The sequence below is a fragment of the Sardina pilchardus genome, chromosome 11 (assembly GCF_963854185.1).
Source record: "Sardina pilchardus chromosome 11, fSarPil1.1, whole genome shotgun sequence".
Taxonomy (NCBI): domain Eukaryota; kingdom Metazoa; phylum Chordata; class Actinopteri; order Clupeiformes; family Clupeidae; genus Sardina; species Sardina pilchardus.
In genome coordinates this window covers 3,367,619-3,372,618 of record NC_085004.1, presented here as the reverse complement: position 1 = coordinate 3,372,618, position 5,000 = coordinate 3,367,619, and the positions used below count along the sequence as shown (strand labels likewise).

The 5,000-nt window shown below is 50.6% G+C and overlaps 1 long non-coding RNA gene across 1 annotated transcript in view; it reads left to right on the top strand.

Moving 5' to 3' along the window:
• LOC134095964 (uncharacterized) overlaps positions 1–5,000 on the top strand; it is a 24,793-nt gene that overhangs the window by 11,767 nt on the left and 8,026 nt on the right. Inside the window, exon 3 of the long non-coding RNA XR_009940659.1 lies at positions 4,239–4,317. This is a non-coding gene — a long non-coding RNA (uncharacterized LOC134095964). The remainder of the gene's footprint in view (positions 1–4,238; positions 4,318–5,000) is intronic.

The following is a 5,000-nucleotide window of genomic DNA, read 5'->3' as shown; positions in this document are numbered from 1 at the left end:
GCAGCCGCTCCTTTACAAGCCAGTGATTAGCGTCCCCGTGGCGCCGCGCAGACGCTATCAAATCTGACACCGCTGGACCGGGCACTGTATGCTCCCTGCCACTCCGCATTAGCGCGCGCCAACGCCGACCCACGCCACGCCACGCACACACACACACACACACACACACACACACACACGCCACGCCGCAGCCAGCCCTCCTGGACGAGGATGCCCCTCACCCCTCACCCCGCGCCACGCTCTCGCGCCCCACATGCCCCCACACTCCCGAGACAAATGAGTGTTCCTCAAGACAGAGAGATGTCATGACAGCCATCAGAAGCGCTGAATGATTCATACCGCTCGCTTTATGGCTTTGCTCCCCCGGGGTGTGTGCCGTTTTCCCCCTTTTTAGCGCAATTTCCGAGAGGCGTTATCAAACTCAGCGACAGACGTCAATATATTAATGTCGATGCGTTGGTGAGTGCGAGGCCAAACTGCAGAACAGAGGCGGAGAGGGAGAGAGAGAGAGTGTGTGTGTAGGGGAATGGGACCTGCTGGCGTTGAGTATAGCAGGGCATTGGTGAGTGGATCAGAGTGGAGGTGTGTGTGTGTGTGTGTGTGCAGGGGAATGGGACCTGCTGGCGTGAGTATAGCAGGGCGTTGGTGAGCGCATCAGAGTGGAGGTGTGTGTGTGTGTGTGTGTGTGTGTGTGTGTGTGTGTGTGTGTGTGCAGGGGAATGGGACCTGCTGGCGTGAGTATAGAGCGCATCAGAGTGGAGGTGTGTGTGCACGGAGAGCGCTCCCCTTCTCTTGGAGACGCAGGCTCCCGGCGGGGGGATCATCTCTAAGCCGGAGTCTCAGAGCCGACACGCCGGAGCTGCTCTTTTGTGGCTCGCCGGGGATTTGTGAGGGGGGGGGGGTTCCTCCGGCCCGATGACCACAGATGACCACGTCCACTCTGACCCGGCGGGGGCCGGGCCGCTTTCTCACGGCTAAATCCGTCCTTTGAGCGCGGCGGATCAGAGGGATGATCTAGCGGAGGACAGGTGCCTGAGAGCGCGGCGCCGTGGCCTGGCCGGGCCGGAGAGAGGAGAGAGGAGAGAGGAGAGAGGAGAGAGGAGAGAGCGCGCTCCAAAGGGGAAGTGCTGGGAGTCAGAGGGCAACTGGGAGAAGCAGGGGTCACTGAGCAGCCTGTGGGCTAGAACAAAGACCCCACGCCGAGAGAGGAGGAGAGAGGAGGAGAGGGGGAGGGAGGGAGGGAGGGAGTCGGGGAGGAACTGACGATTGTGTGTGAGCCTTATATGAGAGCAGGTGCCCAGGAGGAGGAGAGAGGGAGAGAGGGAGAGTGGAAGAGAGAGGGAGAGAGGGGGACGGAGAGGGGAAGTGTGTTCAGGAGAGCACACCAGACGGAGATCTCTAACCTACTGCCCTATATCCACTGCAATCAGGAGTAGTGCTGCTGCTGCTAGCTCTATAGTCTACAGGCTGCTCAGGCTGCACAGATTGGGTGCAAATGCAGCCTACTGATCCAGAAGGGCCGTGTCTCAGCACCACTGGGCCTCCATGCAGCCTACTGATCCAGAAGGGCCGTGTGTCTCAGCACCACTGACTGGGCCTCCATGCAGCCTACTGATCCAGAAGGGCCGTGTGTCTCAGCACCACTGGGCCTCCATGCAGCCTACTGATCCAGAAGGGCCGTGTGTCTCAGCACCACTGGGCCTCCATGCAGCCTACTGATCCAGAAGGGCCGTGTGTCTCAGCACCACTGGGTCTCCATGTAGCTGATCAGCGCAGCTCCCCACACTCAGGCCAATGAGACTTCTAGCACATTCTATAAAGAAACATACGGAGCATACTACATGACCATAGGTGTGTTGGCTTATTGACAGAGGTGAGAAGTAGGCCTAATGAAGCTCAAATGCCTTTTCAGCTGTCTACTTTACTGGAGCAAGTCTTTTTCTGGCAACTTATGACTTTCACTCACATACATTTCAACAGTGATATCGGTGCTTTCTACTCTTCATATGTTAATGCTTTTACATATGCACGGGCCATTGTGTAAAGATAATGGTTATATGATGAAGGAAAACATTTATTTGTCTTTTACTTCTTATTCACACACTCTATTATAATAGTCTACCACACAAACAAAAACGTGTAGGCTAGCAGCCTAATACCTTTACCTACATACAGTATTGGGAAGGGTTACACTCCATGCTCAGAAACGGACTCCAGTGTCTAGCAGTGCTGAGAAAATACTTTTGTATGTCATAGTAAAAACAATGTCTTCCAGTGAAGATGGAAATAAATATATCAAGGGCATATCGTAAAAAAGACAAAAGTAGAATGTAGGTGAAATGAAACAAAAGACTGGATGAATGATTACAGGTAGGCTAAGAAGGCACAGATACTTACTTTTATTTTGAGTACATTTAGACCCCATGCTATGTTACTTTCACTTGAGTAAAGAAGTTGAAATAGTTCTCTACATTACTGACTTAGTACTTGTGAATTAGTGCTTATACTTTTACCTGTCTGTTTCTATCTATACTTCAGCTTGAGTATAGGAAGTGTACATCTCTGTTTATTGAACACACACAGCAAAAGGTAAACACGTACAAACTTAGTTATATACACAGTACATACTCACACACTGATGCACATAGATGTACACACACACACACACACACACACACACACACACACACACACACACACACACACACACACACACACACACACACACACACACAAGACAATGTCCTGTATGTTGTTCTGGCCTCTACACCATTTTCAATTGTGCCCAACACACCCTCGTCCTGTTGAATGTCATGTAAAATGTCAGCAAACTATGTGATCACGATAAATTAATGCAACACAAAAATCCCCTCGGCTGTATTTGGGCCGAGGCCAGTGTTTGCAGCCATGGGGAAAAGCACTTAGCTGTGGAATTGCAGTGTTTTATAGTCTGATAACGCCATTAGTCAGAACAGAATAAAAATGAGTGAAAAGGACTGTAATTTAGATCTAAGCTCTAAATTTGCTGGAGTCCATTTCTTGCTCCCTCTCCCAGCTTGCTTTCGCCCAGCTTGCTGCACAAAAAATCCTCTCAATCTTTTGTATTACTACAGCTTGTTAAAACCAAGAGTCATCTCTAAAGCCTTTTAGTGGACTGACAAAATGGAGAGGTGAAAGAAACACTTTTCATGGCCAGGCCCTGTTCTGTTTGTAGCGCATACTGAAGGCTAGCCTATCAGATATCAAGACATTGCCTCTCACAAGACTGAAACCTGGGAATTAACCTTCCCATTTTCTGAATTTAGAGAGATTTACAAACCAAATGCAAACATGTACTACGATAATCAAATACGCACAAGATTTTTTTTTTTTGCATGGGGCCTGTTGAGGGGGTGAATGGTTTAAATACATATAAGCTCTTAACCAAGCCTGTGAATGTCTCTAATATGCAATCACAATGTTCGGTCATGAGCGTTAAGTCAGCGAGCAAAAATAAAGGCTGCTGTCGCCATGCCAATCACCGCTCCGCTTCACATCATAATCCTCTCCCGGCCGGTGCCATGGCAACCACCATTAAGTGGACACTATAATCATATCATTAATTCAGCATCGCGGCCCCTTTGTCTCTATTTCTGAAAGCAGGTAAGCTCGGAACACCTCTCTCTCTCCGTCCACCCACGCTAGTGGACAAGGCCCCTCCAGGGCCCAGATGTCTCTCCTCTCTCTCTCTCTATCTCTCTATCTCCCCCTCTCTTTCTTTCTTTCTTTTTCTGTCTCTTGCTCCATCTCTCCCATCTCCTCTGAGTCGAGGCGGTGCTCCGGCCGGCCCGTGTTAGCGGGTGGCCACAATAGCAGCGGCCACACAAAGGCGTGTGTGTGTGTGTGTGTGTGTGTGTGTGTGTGTGTGTGTGTGTGTGTGTGTGTGTGTGTGGTGCGCGCGGCTGCCCTGGCGGCACAAGAGGCTTTTTATCACCGGAGCCGGTGCACGGTGTCAGCGCGCGCGCACCACACACACACACACACACACACACACACACAGATAGATCTGTGCCGAGGGTTTCCTCTAATGCTGCTCCAGGATCCCCCCACCCACTGCTTGTGATTTAGCACTGATCTGTGTGTGATCTGATCTTCATGATTTGTTTTCCTCTCTCTCTCCCTTCTTCTTCTTCTTCTTCTTCTTCTTCTTGTTCTTCTTCCCTCCTTCTCTCCTCCCTTCTCTTCTCTCTTTTCTGCAGAGCCGAGGAGTCACAAGATCAGAGGAACGAGAGGGTCAGCATGTTTATTCTGCCAGCTGTTTATGCATTCCTACTGTAGGTCAGTCCTGCACGCATACCTTCGGACACTCACCCCCAGAGTACACTCACATACTGTACACATGCAGGGAGAGAGAGAGAGAGAGGGATAGAGAGAGAGGGAGGGGGGGAGGGAGAGAGAGATAGAATTCCATACAGATACACATATGCACACACACTCTTGTCTTGCACCCTCATTTACATCCAGACAGATTCCCTCACACACACCCCGACAGCAGGGATTGTGGATTGTGTCGGCCTGTTGTCATTTTTCAGTTAGACATGAGCACCAGGGTACAGACTCTCTCTTTCACACTCCCTCTCTCTCTCTCTCTCTCTCTCGTGCACACACACACACACACACACACACACACACACACACATACACATGCGCACATATGCACACATTGCTTCCCCAATTCACTCACATGCATGCACGCACGTACACATAATTGCCTACACACCACTCAGCCATCCAGACCCAGGCACATGTGTTTCTGTGTTTCTTTGTGTGTGTGTGTGTGTGTGTGTGTGTGTGTGTGTGTGTGTGTGTGTGTTCTCTGTGCGGGTGTGCACTTCCTCTGACGGGGATAGCTCATCACTCTCTGCTAAGCGGAAGTCTCACTCATCTCCCATCTCCTCATCATGTCAAACCCCCCCCAACCCCTTTCCTCCTCAACACACTCGCACACAATCTCTCCCTCT